The sequence below is a fragment of the Homalodisca vitripennis genome, chromosome 6 (assembly GCF_021130785.1).
Source record: "Homalodisca vitripennis isolate AUS2020 chromosome 6, UT_GWSS_2.1, whole genome shotgun sequence".
Taxonomy (NCBI): Eukaryota; Metazoa; Arthropoda; class Insecta; order Hemiptera; family Cicadellidae; genus Homalodisca; species Homalodisca vitripennis.
Window position 1 is genome coordinate 30474502 of NC_060212.1, and position 16890 is coordinate 30491391.

Here is a 16890-nt window from a genome sequence, read left to right on the forward strand (position 1 = left end):
AGTGCCATTGTTAATATCATTTTAACTGTACATTATTTAGCAAACATTAAGTATTAGATACAAAATATAAAGTTACTACATATTTAACTTTGACTATACATTTAAAGACACAACACTCAACTTAATTTTCTTTTGAAAGAAGTAGGCTTCTATGATAGGATATGTATTTTCTTGATCAGACAAAAAGGCAAAAATGAACTATGGAAAAAAATATTAAAAACGAATTACATTACAATGGCCTTAAATATACATTTTCTGACGTATTTTCTTGATCGTGGCAATAAGGCAGACTGAAAATTGGCGTAGGAAATATAATGCACTTAAACCAGCAGTACTCATACAGGTGTAAAACCTACTAAAATGTGTGCGAAGCCCGCGGGAAACTGCTAGTGAAATGATAATTTTTCTCAGATCATATGTTCCTCAACTTGATACACTTAAAAAATGTATCGCGTAACTGTCTAACTGTCCAACGAGTAATTAAAATCACTGTCTCTTACAGACTCGTAAACTGGTGAATTTAGTAATTTTTTTAAAGTTACTTGACGATGATGATATAACAATATTTATGTACCATACATAATTTAATAAAAGTATAATTTCATACTCTTAACCCTTCCGATACCTCTTCATTTCAACCTTCACCAAAACTAGCATCAAAACGAACTCTGTACATCGTTTCGACATCAGAGACACCTAGACTAAAAACAAATGTAATCTAGAGAATGTGGTGCTCTCATTGTTCGTGGTATAGAGCGTTTGTTGTGGGCTTCTTCGTTGTCGACTGTTTTAGACCTCTTCAGATGGATGTTGATTCCAGATTCCAGGAATCGGGTCTGTCACAGCGTTAGACTTTGAACTGGATGGAGGGTGAAATGGAGCTGAACGTAACTTTAGTACTGAATCAACCCTTTCCACCACTGCTCTACGGTATGATTGATCAATTTCATTCTTAAGAATAATCTTTTTATCGATTTCAAGACATACAATGTTGTGTGCATACATGAATCGTTCTTTGCTCCTAGACTACAAGATAAATATAACAATTTTCGTCCTGTATTGGTCAATATGTACTTTGTTGGTAACATTATTTGTGTATTTATTACATAGTCAAGAATGTAACGATTAAAGAAAACAGTTTAATGACATTAATCTTTATACATTAGTTACATTTATTTTCCCTTTGATTTAAGTGCCACGTTCATGCAATTTTACTTTGACCTAATCGGAGGGCTTAGAGTTACAGGAATATTTTTAATTTTAATGTTACATCATCTTTCCTTATGGGTAGCTTCTTTTAAATTCAACCATTTACATTTTCCAATTACTTGGATTGCGTTGTCTAATGAAGCCTAAATGATTGTAGCTATTTGATGTACTCTCTGATTCTTATATTACGAGTATGTATATTCTCGTATATACTCACAGCTTGAAGCGATCTATTTTATTCTTATAGTTTATTCTTATATTCTGTAATCCTCCACATTTTTAACTGTTTTCACCTTGACGGTTCGCCTTGGCTAATTTTTAAGTAATTTATTTGATGTTATGTTTATGTTGTAGACCTACACTGTTTTTTGTTTTGTTTTTTGTTTTGTTTTTTTTTTAATACGTTTAAGTAATCGAGCGAAACGCATTATGCCTAAGAATATAATGGTTTTTTTGAGCTGTGAGTACATAATATAAGATTTATATCAGCAATCACAGAACCAGATTAAAATAGAAATGTTCTGTGATTTTTTTTTAACTTTAAATTTAAACAAACACATTGTTAGAATTATATGAAACAGGCGATGTCCGTTTCCTGAAATACATTTATACACATGTTGTACGGTACTACTAATTTATAACACTCAGAATTTGTATTCATCGCAGTATAACATCAATGCCATGAACACAGTGACAAATTATAGCCCGACGTAGCCTATTTACAGCAAAGGGGAAATATTGTAATCTTCTGATAAGCTGCTATCTCGTTTCTTTTGGCTATCTCTCTATTTTTTTGTGTTTAATTAAAAAACCCGTATCTCACTGACTGTGCATACAGTACAGTAATTTTTAATATTAAACATCTACTAGTAGTTACCCGCGACTTCGCACGCTGTTTCGTGGGTTTTCCACGTCCACGAGCACTTCTGAATCGAGCTAATTAGGCTATATTTCCGGCGCCAATGTTGAGTCTGTCTTCTTGTCAAGATAAAAAAAATATGTTAAAAAGTGTATATTTATGGCCATTGTAATTTACTCCGGTCTCACTATTTCTCGTTCCTTATTAGATTTTGCCTTGTTTCCCGATAAAGAAATTATATCACAGATCAGAGAAACCTTCTTCTGTCAAAGACTATGATTGGTTTTATAACACTCTTTAAATGTATAGTAAAAGTTTGATAGTAACTTTGTATTTTATATCGAAATACTTAATAGTTGCAAAAAATGTACATTATCAATAGCACAATTTACGTGTTTGTTTCTTTATACACTGAAAATATTTATAGATTTTTAGTTTTCTTCTTGTATAGGCAGGTGTTTATTCGTAAGAAGATGTGTTATGACGTGGAAGGATCATATTATTTCTATGTCTTTTAAGGTAGGATGTTTGAGTGTAAAAACTTAGGGAGAAACTGAGAGTGTTTTACAAATGAGAGTGTCTGATAGATATAGATACATGGGAGCGGATGAATGTTTAATTTTTAGAAAATTGATTTGTATTATGATCTACAGTATTTGGGGCACTAGCAATTAAACGAATTATTATTTTTAATTGTATTTCTATGGTGGGAAGATCCTCAAAACATAATACCATAGAAAAGATAAGAATAAACTTACGCATTTCAAACCATCAAAATAAGTCCAGGTCTATGATTTTTATAATATGAGAATGGCATAGTGAGCTCTATTAAAGGCATTTGAAAGTTTTCTCACGTGAGCTACCCAGGTGTCACTTCAATCTGCAGGCCCAGAAACTTTCATATCGGATTGGTGTTGACCAGTGGCTATAATAATACTTGGATATTTTAAGAGGCGTCAATATATTCTACAACGATGTATAGATGTATAAAAGAGAATTATGGAGGTTAATTGTAAAATATTTGGTTTACTCGGTAAGAAGGAAATAGGGCTGTAGTTAGCTTAAAATATCACCTTCTGTACACCAATCAAAGCGTACTACTTTAAATTATAAAATGGCTTAAAAGTCCGATAATGGCTAAAAGCCCGTTTAAAACGGCCTAGTGGTGTAGTCTTCCGAGTATCGCCAGGCGCTCTCCTAGCCGATCTTACATCCAAGTCGGTTTTCCAAGAAACTGTTTATTGTAGCAGATAAAATAAAGAACCAAATTTGTGCATACTTTAAACATAACTACGATTATATAAATGAAATTAATATTTTTATAATTTTGAGATACGTGTTATTTCCTCAAAATTAACAGTAACGTTCGAATCAACACAAGAGAAACTGCAGACAACAAAATTTCGTAGTGACGTAGCTATGGTGGGAAGGGTTGGTTAAATTCAATTTTGTGAAGCGTCTGAAGTCTAAAACTTTACTCATTGTAAATATTAAATAATACAATTCTGACACATACTCCAGACGCAGCATTAAGAGGAAGGTAAACTGGATCTAAACTCAACATTCACATTAATTGAACTCTCCCCAACATAGCTTCGTAATGTGTAAAAAATTGATTCACTGTACTTAGAAATCGTATCTAAAATATCGTAATGCACTCAATTCGCTATAATGAGAATATATCTCTTCATTTAGATTACACTATATTTCTATATTTTGTCTCTGGTGTTAAAACGATGTAAACAGTTTTGAGCTTCTTCCTCAGAGACCTTTTTGGATCTCTCCAGACGAACATGACTCCAGATTCCAGGAGTCAAGTCTGTGACAGCGTCGAATTCCAGACGCTGCACTTAAGTGAAAGGTGAGCTGGAGTTGAACTCAACAGTTGAAGACCTGCGTTGATAATCTTTTTGTTCATAGCCTCTCAAACTGATTTGGTTATAACTATTATCATAACAGTCTTTTTACTACGACCCAAACTTTATTTAAAAAAATACTAGAGTCCAGCATAAATTATTATATACCTAATTGGTGCCATCCCCTTTAATGCTGCAAATAAAAACTATTTTTTAAATAACCAATCTCAATATTTTTTATTTTTGTATTTCATGGCACTGAATTTGCCCTTTCTTTGGAACTAGTCAGCAAAATTAATTGATGTGCTGTTTGAATGTTGGCAGACATGTGGGTGCAATTTCAAATTTTTAATTTTATCTCTTTGGTCGTAATCGTATGGGTGCGTGGTAAAACAAATAATAATCGAATTTCCTTGTCAATTTCCGTTATCCAACAAAAAAATGTAATACAGTATTGTCCAAGAGAGATACGATATGTTGGTATATCTAAAAAAAATGTCAGTAAAACAAAAGATTTTTGAACAATAAATAATTTTACATCTCTATAATAGAAATGTTATGAGTTTTTAATATAGTTCAGAAAATTTCTCTAGGTTTTGTCTGAGCGTCGTATAATGTTGGTAGACCTGTCTTCTTGACAAGCCAGGCGCAAACAACAGCTGATTCTCCGAGGTTGCGTCTGCAGAGGTAAACATGTTTTTCTTTGGCCGTCAGCTGATTGAGGGAAGTGATGGATGATCCTCAGGTCTCCATCACAAGTCGCCGACTGATGGTGATGGATTGGAAGCTGCGACCACCTGTAGAGATACAGACCACTTTGTGGCTCTATTGTGATGTTCAAGGCAATTTGTACCACATGGATCAGTTCTTAGACCTTTGATTTTTCTTATGTATCTAAATATTAAATAACTGATTTATTCTAACATTCTGAATAGGCTATCTGATTGAATGCACAGATGATACTAATTTTAATTTAGTGGAGAATCATTAAGATATTTAGAATTGAAAACAAGATTTATCCCAATTATTATTTATTAATTGAGAATACGTTTTTCCAGGTAAATTTTAAGAACTAATCATACGATCATAAGAACAAAATCTAATTTAATTAAAATGTGTTCGTCTCCATGTAGGCTACCTATAGAAGGCCTAAGTATCTGCATATGTTATAATTATAAGAATTAAAGAATTAACAGCACTTAAAACTTATGAACATTAATAAGAGATAAATTTTTTATGGAATACGTTAATAATGCACGTTCGGTTATTTCCACTGGCACATATGTATATATATATTGAGATACCCAAATAAATTCTACTGCAAAATACCAATAAAGAAATGTCAAATTACGGCTATATATCGTAATTTTTTAAACATAATTTCTATATGAAGATATTTAAGTAGGCCTAAAAGTAATATCAAAAATAATGTTTTTTTATATAACATATCTCTTTAATTTTAATAGGTCTAACTGTTCAAATTTTCTGAGTATACAGTGACTGAGTGTTAAGATCGTTGCGTAAATAATCTATTACGGACTTAATATTTTGGAACTTAACTTTTTTTTATATAAAAAAATTTTAAAATTCAAAAGTAAATTATTGCAACTATTAAGAGGAAGTAAATTATTAGGAGGAATTATTACAAATCAAATAATATATACAACTTGATAACAAGTCAGGCTCAATTTATTTAGAAACCATTCTACATAAGGTTCGGATTATTAAAAACACTAAGAGCTCGATTAATAAAATATATATAATAGTTTATTAAGAAGAAATCTTAGTAGAGTTTAGCTGTCTAGATTTCGTACTGGGAGTAGTTTTAGGTAATTTTATGGGATAAAATATGTAAATAAGTAAAAATAAATTTAAAAAATTAAAGTTTCAGAATTCATAAAAATGGCCTGTTTTTATAACATGGAATGAAAATTTCGTTGTAATAAATTACCAAAACCAAAATAATGTATACTTAGCGGAACAAAACTTTGTAGAAATTATAAAAAGTAAATTTGTATTATCTGTTTGCATTATCCGTTTATAAAAAATATACCAAGGGGGTGTATATCTTCATTGAAACGAAAGGGAGTTTCAAAACCCAAAAATTTGAACGGGACTTAAAAGATTAGATATGGAAAGTGTAAACATATTAGTACACCTACATTTAAGACGGCAACTATAATTAGACATATGCGTTACATCTTATAACATAAAATTTCTACAATAAATACATTCCACACTCTTGTGCTCAAAAACAGGAAAATGATAAATAAAAAGCCATGCATTTTACAATTGCAAAACACGGGCAGAAACAATATTTTCTGTTTCGTCCTTAAAAAGTACCACTTGAAACTTGCACTTAAGAGGTTTACGGTATAGAGGAATTACGTTGCGTAGCTTTGCGTAAACGCAGAGGAGAACTTGAAGATTTGCCGCCCCTGGGATATCCACACTTTGCCGCCCTCCCCCCCCCCCCCCACAACAACCATGTAGGCTTACCTTGGTACCGCGGTGGGTCGACGCACGTCGATGGCAGCGAGGCAGCCACGCTAAGCTTGTAATAAAACTTAAATAAAATAGGTTGAATTGTCAACATTGAAGTTACGCTTCTTATAGTTACAATTATTGTTTTTACCATAAAATATGAGATGTTACAGCATTTATCAACTGGCAAATTACTAATAAATCATGAAAAGAAAGTCGAAAAGTTTCTGTTGGATTAAGGACAATCAACAAACTGTCGCGTCCCGGAACATACCACATAACATTAATGTTAGGACTACGAAATAAATGGAATATATTAAGCGAATGATTGTTTAAACAATTCCAATTTACAAATTGTCATGTTTACAAATTTATTACAAGTAATTTTTCATATATTTTTAACTTAGGAGAAGTATACAGCGAGAAGGACTCGGATGCTGCATACCTGAGCAAGGCGGCCGAGAGCATCAGACTGGACGGAGCCTTTTGCATATTACATCCACATGAGATTCCCAGTTGAGATGGGCATCCAAATTCAGCCCAAGAAATTTGGTTGCAGAAAAATGTTATAGGTGAGTCCACTGCATGGGAATATGTGACTGCTAGGTGTTTTAAGTATTGTGAAACGGATAAAGCCTGTCTTGATTGGATTGAGAATAAGCAGAACAATATATATTAGGTGCACAAATTGAGTTTACATGCTTATAGATGTAAGCGTCAACAATGTTAGGGAGTGGATTCCGCCTCGCTAAATAAATGCAACAGACTTAAAAGTACCTACAAATGACCATTATTGTATTTACCAGCCCTCTCAGGCCTTCCGGGCGCGTTCCCGTTCAATACGACGTGCATTACCCACTTACGAGCCTCTCGGTGCCCCATCCGCCGCCTGGCCCTCGAACCGACCGGCCCATAATTTCATTCAGAGCCACTGAATCCGCTGACACTTCTCCCTTTTGTCCCCGGATATAAATAGATCGAGGAGCCACGAGCGGATAAAATGTCCAGCCCTTGAGGGGTACAAAGCCACAGCGAAACCGCAACTCCGCGAGTCGAGCAGCTGTTATGATAATCCACGGCGGGCGCATTGTAGCGAGATGAAATATAGGCAGCAGTGGCTGCAAGGCGCGCTCTGATTGGCCGGCCGTGGAGGGGCGGGGCGTAGCGCGGTCAGCTGGAAACATCGACTCTATTACTCAGCTGGGGCGAGCGGGAACGCGTAGGGCGCGAACTACCGGTTGAATTTAATTTTACCCGACACCAATTTCATATTCTGTGACGCATCATCGCAAGGGTTGCCGCTCTGGGTGATTGTGTTTATGGTCTGGCGTCAACCGAGTATTTATGATATCGCTGTGGTAACCGCTTAAAATAATTACTGAATCTATTACAGTAGGGGGTCGTTCTAACAAGATTCGATCTCCATGAATTTGAATGATCGTTTCGGTCTCATAACTTCAATTAAAATGTAGATGCAGAAATTAATTATGGCCTAGTTACAGAACTTTTAAGAATGCTCAAAGCTGTCGAACTGTCTTGCTTGACTGCCAGGCTGCGCCTGGATTACAATAATTTTGAAGTGCCTTTAAAACATGACGTTTCGAGAGACGATCATCTGCTGTCTTCTTCATGTGTGAAACCATAAACATAAGAATGAAGAATGTAAGAAATTAAACAAAACATGGTAATGAAAACGCGAAAGTAGTATTTCATAATGGAGAAGTTGTAATGTGCTCAGATAACGTACGCTTAAAACCTAATGCGAGGTAAAAAAAATTAACAGAATTCCTCTTCAAAGTACAAATGCACACACAAAACGTGATTGGACACTACCATGGTTTGTCTATGTCAATACGTAGCCTCTTTTATTGATTTCAACAGCATTTTTAAAAGATAATAAATTTATGCTTTAAATCATGTTTAAATTGGAGAAATTAAGTTAGTACAAAAAAAGAAGGACCAAGCTGGTGGCATAAAAGTTGGCTATGTCATAGTAAAGTATTTGTATACGTCAATTGTGTGTTTTCAACTACTATAGCATATCTTTATTAATTTGATTATCTTTTTTAATATACTGTACCTAAAAAAAAAATCAGTACGAAACGATTGCACGGTTTTTGTTATCTGTCAAAAACGTACGTATACCTTTTTTAAAAACTGGGTTTGATAAAATAAATTATGTCGACTATTATTAATAGTAAGCTATTTGTGATATAAATTACTAGTTTGTATGCACAAAATAAATTTTGCATGCATAGTCCTTCGGTATTAATTTATTTAGTACAAATTGTACTATCGAGTGTTAGTTATAGAAAAAAAATTCGTGTTTAATTGATTTGTTGTTAGTTTTTTTTGTAGCAGCTGAAATACCTACTTTTATGACTGATAATGAAAATATTGTTATAATGTATTATTAATGTTGAAATTATCCTTAGGTCCCAAAACGTAATACTCAATTTATTGCTGATTAGTCATGAAATTAGGTTATATAAGTTATAGCAGTTACCCACGGCTTCACGCGCAATGTCATAGGTTTGGCACCTGTATGATAACTCTTAGTTCGAGTAAATTATACTTCCGACACCAATATTGATGTGGACTTGTTGCTTGATCAAGAAAAAAAGTGTATATTGATGGCTATTGTAATTTACTCTATTTTTATTTAAAAGTTGATTTTGCCTTTTTCCCAGTCAAGAAATACATATATAGCCCAACATACATTGATTTCAAAAGCCTACGTGGATCAGAAAACAACTAGTACGGATGATATAACAGTCTTTATATTAAAAGTTAGATAGTAACTTTGTGTTTTATATCTGCATTACAGTACTGACCAAGAACTGCAAATTTAATATTTGCTAAACTGTACAATTATAGGTTTTTTTGCTAAAAACTATTAATTGTCTTATCTGGATATTTTCTTACTTTGTACTCAACAATGGTTTCAAAAAAGGTTGAATTAAGAGGTGTTATTTACGGTCAAGTTTACTCTATGCTTCCACACCATAAATTTAAACCAGTTGAAATAATGGTTAAATTAATTAAAAATATGGTGCCGCCATAAAACAGCATTTACACAGAACAGTTGATTACATTTAATAGGCCCTTTCAATTAATAATATTTATTTCCTGTAATTCTACTTTAGAGGCAAGGACGGGATTTTCGCAACTATAGAGACCAGTAGGGCGTAGCAGGAGGGATTTTCGAAATAAGGATAGGCCTATATGTAATTTTTTTCAATAGGTAGAAGAGTGTATGCGTGAAAGCGTAAGTAGACAAAAAAGTAGACAAATTTTATTATCGCGAGAAATTTTATGGTGAGGCCCAAATAAAAGACTATTTTTTATAATTATTTTGTTCTAAAGAAAATGTCAATTTTGTAATAAAAACGCCTCACTCACTTCAGTAATTTTATGGACTTACTGCAAAAAAGTCGTATCCTTATCTATAACAGTTTTACTTTGTGACTCAATATGAGACGCCCCCAAATTACGCTGCAAATACCTACCATTTCTCATGGAATGATCCGCACATTGTTTTGAGTTTTCTGTCTCCAGATTTATTTTTGAGGCTGTGTTCAAATTGTTCTTACAATAAAGAAAAATGTTATTCCATCCGAAAACCAACTGTACCTACCTTCTTACGCGCACGCCGCCTACTGTTTTCTGTTAGAAACAGCTAACATATGGCCTGCATGGACAGTCAAATCAAATCTTTTTACTACCGTATACAATATACATTATATGGCAAAATCAGGTATTTAATATAAAATTTCTGATTTATACCTCAGTTTAACATCCACACATATTAAAACATCTTCATCTTCAGGGTCAGTTTTCAAACTTGTCGGTTTCCCAATTACGTGCTAAAAACTCACCGACATTGTAAAATGCCATTGATGTTAAAAAGCGTTTAAGACGGGGTTTTAACGTCTAACACGTTGGTGCATTTTTAATGGAAGCTGGCGTTCTGTTGATAAAATGAACACCTACTAAATGTTCGTAAACAATCGTTCTGTGTCTTCCAGATCGGTAGTTGTCTTTGCCTCTAGTCTGATATCCGTGCAAGTCATGGTTCTTTATCAGAGAACATTTGGGCATACAGAATGAAACTGTTTCCAGGATTTAGAGACAGGGCAGAGTCAACAGTTGCAAGTTTTTGAAAGATGGTCGGCAGGACTCTCTGAAATTCATGTTGGCAATGATTCGAATCGCTTCCTTTTAAAGCTTAAATGCTCTCAAAAATTTATTGTTTGTACAAGCGCCCCACTAAACCAATGGCAAGGTGTGGGTAAAGTAGACCATAATATGCTATCCTCAGTACCTTGCACGGGCAGTGTTTAGCTAATTTAGTACAAACGGTGTCGATGTGAACATTCCATGTCAACATTTGATCAAGGTGTATTCCAAGGAATTTAGTGGATTGTGTTTCTTCTAGAATGGAGTCCGCCAACATTATGGCAGGCTCACACTCAAAACCTCCACTTCGCAAAGATAAATTTAAAAAAAGTTGGATTTTGAGGCATTTGTTGTGAGATTAAGGCTTTGGAAGTATTAGACGCAGTTTTTCAAGGTCAACAAAAGCTTGTGGTTAAAACTAAGGAAGTTTTATCCATTGGAACAGAGTCGTGTCATCAGCATACTGCACGAGTCTCCCGTGCAGCAGTGATGACCCTACGTCATTGAAATATACCAGGAAAAAAATTGGACTGAGGATGGAACCCTGAAGAACACCATACTTCATTTCAATTGGTGTTGAAAGTGGATTTAATATTTGAACCACTTGGGTTCTGTGGTTTAGGAATGTACTAAGCTACAAAAGGGACACGCCTCGAATGCCCTGCGGTTTTTTAGTTTGCAAAACCCGGTTTTTGGGGGGAAATCAGTTAAATTTCTTCCCCCCCCCCCCCACCCCCCCCCCCCCCCACCCCCCCCCCCCCCCACCCCCCCCCCCCCCCACCCCCCCCCCCCCCCACCCCCCCCCCCCCCCACCCCCATCTGGGTCGTCCTCTAACTAAAAGATGTGTAGCTGAACTTGTTGAAGATGTGAGATTGACAAGAAAATGTTTGATAACTTTTATTCAACAGGAAAACACAGAAGTGATATCAAAGGAAAGACCTGTTCAGCAAAACCACTCACGTATTGAAAAAAGGGTAACACCAGTCTGCGTAAAAAGTGATTTAGATTGTACCATTTTTAAATAACAACATTTGAAAAATAAAAAGAATATATGGACTGAATATGTTGTTTTACCACAATAGTATTTTTAAGATGCGTTAAAGTTTAGTAAAAGCACCACTATTTACCACCTGTTTATAGGACAGTATTTGTATACATACAGTTTTCAATAAAATATGTAATATTTGTATTTGTTCGTCATTTATTAGCCTCAAAATAAAATTTTACTTAGATTTATATTATAAAGATTATATAAAAGTTGTAGAAAACTAGTATGAAGTAATTAATAAGTATAAGTGCTGGCTTTAATATTAAAAATATTAAAATTCACATAATATGTATTATTTACCTAGTTAAAAAACTATATCCAATGCTAAAAGGCCTGATCCAAAAACACTTTGCTACTGGATTTATGGAATTCCTTCCAACTTTCCTTAAAATGGAAAGAACTAATTACAACTATTTATTTTAAGTCAACGTTCATAGAGTATATAAAAATAGATAAATTATAGATGCATAAAAGCCAAAAGAAGACTATAGCCAAGAAAATTTGAAGAGGCAACGTTGAAAACTTATAAAATAAATGAATAATAGAAGAAAATAATGGATCACAATCCAACTTAAAATTGATAATGTCAGATTGCCGCAATAAAAAATTGACAGTTCAATGTTCTCTCAAAATCTCCTGAAAGAAATTCTTTAAAGTATGATTAAATTAAATTATTTTTTCAGACGAAAAGTCTTTCCAGTGCGATGCGGAGGGACTAGGAAAAGTTTTACGAGAAACGAGGAACTGACTAAGCATAAGAGGATTCACACGGATCTTCGTCCTTTCGCCTACCAGTCATGTGGTAAGAGTATCCTGAGGAAGGACCAAACCAGCATCCACCTGCCCGTCCTCCCATATCCTAGATAGATTTTGTATCCGTAACTTTACTGTTCCTGACGAAAATGAAGCAGATCTTATTTCATAATGATATGACTCTTGTAGAGTTTACAAGAATGTATGAAGCAGATGAAACACGTTGTCACTTTTGGTTCAGCTATTACACTTTACTTTAAAGATATGATTAAAAAAGGTCCACTCTAAGAAGTTTATTGTCACCTACTACCATTACTTGATCATTGGTAAACCTGCATACTTAAATTAAAATACTAAAATAAAAGCTGCAGCATAACTGTGTTATTTACCAGTTAGAGTGCCAAATCTAATCTACTAAGAACTTCACAATTGGTTTTATTTATGGAGTCCGATTGGTACAAGAACACAAAATATGTCTCATTGTTTGAACTCTGCACCACAATCACAGGCCTCGACTTCAGCATATCTCTATTAAATGCCTAAGAATTTCATCTACCCGGAATAGTAAGGAAACGATTCAGCAAAGATCAGACCTTACGAGCAGTAGGATCAGACACTGTGGCTTTGCCTGGCACTTGACAAAAGTTTTGTGAAGCTAAAGACTTGTGCGGATTTGAGATTTGGTTTTTGTAGAACTGAGTCTGCTCTCTTCTAGTGGGTGGCCTTGCATGATGCGTAAATGTGGTGAAGACATAAATTCCCCGTAATTTATTAATGGACTTTAGGAACTATATTACACAGTACACATTTCTGTCTTACAAGAACACCAGTGCAGGTCATTTCATCGACCTCGTGAGAAAGCATTCGATACAGTAGATCACACCATCTTGTTAGGAAAGCTTGGAAGAATATGCGTCAGAGGGTTCCATATTCTTGGATCGAGTCTTGTCTCTATAGGAGAGAACAATCCGTTAAAAGGTCTTGTGCTGATGAGACTGGAAGGTTAAGATATGCCCAGTCGTCTGTGTCACTAGGATTAGAGGCATTCTTCAGGGATCTCTGATTGTCCCAGTTTTATTCCTTGTACTCATTAACGACCTGCCTTCACCAATGACCGACAGCACTACTTGTGTTTCCCTGTTTGCAGGAACCTTAGTCTTTTTCAGATACAGAGAAAACCGCACTCTTACCATCACCGCACCAACACCAACAATGATCGTCATCCCCCCATCGTACAGCCTTCTTTGTGAGGCATTTGTTGTGCAGTGGAATACGGTTGTTTGATTACCTAAACCAAAAACCGTAGACAGCTTGCAAAAATTTCGGAGATGGCTTTAGAATTAGTTGCTGCAGAGGTGCCATTACAGTGTGCGAGAGTTTATTATCCAGTAAGGAACTTTTTAATTGACGTTGAACAGGATCACCTGCAAAAAAGTCAATATTTTAGTTCAGTTTACAAACAAGGTAAAACTGCGCCACACCAAGTGTCTCGTAACAGGCTTTGCTAAGGTAGCATTCAGCATTTCAAATGTACATAGCTCATTTCATTTTCCAGATGTCCTGCGGACAGATAGACAGACATACAATGATACAGGAAATAAATCCTTACAACTTCCAGGCAGACAAAAAAGAAATTGTATGAGCCTGCTGAGTGATAGGCATCAATAACGCTCAGTTAATTCCATTGTTGGACCTCATAGAAGTCATTCTTGCTTATGTAGATGAGAACTTTCATGAAAAAATTAAATATTTACAGATGAAATCTATCTCTAAAAATCTTCCCACATAATTTTTTCACATTTTTGTTTAATAAGTTAGGTTTTATAGCACTGTTCAAATAAAAGCTAGCGATGGTACTACAACGTTAGAGTGCACTAAAGTCAAATATTGTCTCCAACTTATTTTCTTTTCTTTTTACTCTATGATTGAAAGTGTCACTTGTTAAAATCTCATACAATTCTACATATTTTGTTTACATTTATTTATTCAGTTATTTCTTAGTTTTCATCATGGTTACCCATAAGGCTAATGTAAAGATATTCGCTAACGCTCAACAAAATCCCATAGATGACATATATAAATGACGGTTCATGGAAATAGGTTAGTTCCTTTCAATATATCGTTCGGACAGACGGAAATAAAAATTTTCCAGCCGCACGAAAATTTGGCTTAGCTAAAGCTTATCTCAATCAGACCCATTAGTTGCGTGACCGAATTATTTTGTTCTTGTTCTATAGTAACAGAGGTAGTTAACTATAACTACCGTTTTACAGTATGTGTTCAATGACACAGTTACGCAATCTATGTTTTACTACAGATTTCCATACTTTCAATTTCAAATTTAATGTTTTCTTTTACTTAGTCAATAATTTATCACTAAATACTAAATGTTCAGTGTTTTATGTAGGAAAATGGTTTAGTAGTAAAAATGTTATTTAATTATTTTAATAGCCTACGTCTAGGAAATGGAATGCAATATGAACATGCTATATATCATTATGTAATAACTCTGAAACTGTATTTGGTGTGGTGCGCTCCTTTAACTCAAACATATTTCAAAATTCGCCTTGCCGGTTTAATTCTTAGTAATTATAATATCAAATACACCAAAATTTATAATATAGTCCATAGTTTATAGTATATAACTGGTTATTTCGCTAAACACACACATTCTATCAAACAATCCATATGAACCAGTGGCGTATATAGAATTTCTTTGCGGGGGGGAGGAGGCTGAAGTCACTGGATGGTTCAGGAAGTATAAATAATGGAGCCTCAGGAATTTTGCCACTGAAAATATTTGAGCTTTAAGACCTCATAAATGACTTTTAGCCAAAACAAACTATTGGTGCAATTTTAATGTTTGTCTTTCAAAGTTTCTGGGGGGGGGGGCTTGAGTCTCCTAAGCCCCTCTATTATATACGCCCATGAAACGAATAAAGCATTTTGGATTGTTAACTGGATGTTAAAATATAAATTTCAATTAAACATACCTGGCTTTAAGTCATATTTCTCCGGCTATAGGTTTGACAATAAGGTGTTTCGGTTATTCAAACGGTAAAATAACACATTCAATTTAACGCGGTTCCAAAGACATGTTCATAGATAATTGTCAGGGGGGGGGGGGGCAGGCATAAAACTGTGACGCTTACGACAGTAAAATAACCTAAATTTGATACAAAGTTTGCGGAAACGATCGTTCCGGGATGTGCTGATCTTGAGCATCAAAATATGTTTTAATAAGTAACACAACAAAACGGTTCAATACCTGGATAGTTGCCATAGAAATATATTTCATTGTGTACGTTGATTAATGATACCGAACCAATATAGCATGTATTATTATTTATTTACAAATCCTACATTCTTACATAGTTATTTCCAATACATATGTTTACAAATAATTATTATTGAATTTACGTTATATTAACATTTGGGATTAATAGTTTTGATAGCCCTAATGTTTGAACATTTTCTAGGGTAGGATTACCGTATCCAACTGTTTTTCATTGACAGTCTTTTTAGGGTAAGCCCCACCAAATAATTGTATATCGGTCCCATGCTTTAATATACAATATACATACAAAAGCCTGATGAGGTATCCAACACTTACAGGTTATCACGTTGACCATGGGAATAGCCGTTTGTAAATTTTTCGGCTCTTTTCTAATGGTTTGTTTTGCTATTTTTGTATCTACCCGATTATAAATAAAGAGAGCAATAAATGGAATACATATGAACACCGTATAAGTAGACCTTTGCAAAGTTTAAAGAATAAAAAATTTTAAAAAGCTTTTCAAAAAGATAGGTAGAACTGTGGTTGTTGCTGCGGTTACATTATAGCATTAGAAATTAATTTTCTAGGCGTGTGGATTTTTATTTAAGGTGAAAAGTCACCTGAAAAAGCTTTAATTTACTTTGCATGTTAAATAAACGCCTGAAGATGAAACCTTTGGTTTTAAAAGGCCTCGTCCAAAAAAAAATGGAAAATTAGTGTTTTTATTAACATTTAGTAATATTAAAATAAACTATAGTTTTATTTTAATTAGCCTGGCTTGGAATGCAATTGCATTAAAATGGGTACGCCATTTAGAGGTCGCCGCAGAAAGTAGTACAAACCTAAAGGGATTTGAGGAAACTGCTAAAAGCAGAAAAAGAAAGGGTAGTCTTGTGTGTAGACATGATCAGTGGGAAGCCTGTCATAATTGTAAGTCAAAACCCTAGGGCCTACAATAAATCTTGTTGGAAAGATGACAATAGAAAAGGGCTCTGGGCATTGACTTTGCAGTCTGAAAGTCTAGCGGAGGTTATTTCTGAAGCGCCGCCTACTACGGGTGGTCGCACCCTTCTGTTTCAATAGATTCTCTTTAATACGCCCTGGTGGGTTCTTTCTCATATACTTAAATATAGATTATTACCTTCTTAGTTGTTAGACCTCAGTTGGCCATTGTATAAATCCGGCCCTCAAACATCGAAACAAGAAATGGGCCTCGCACCTCGG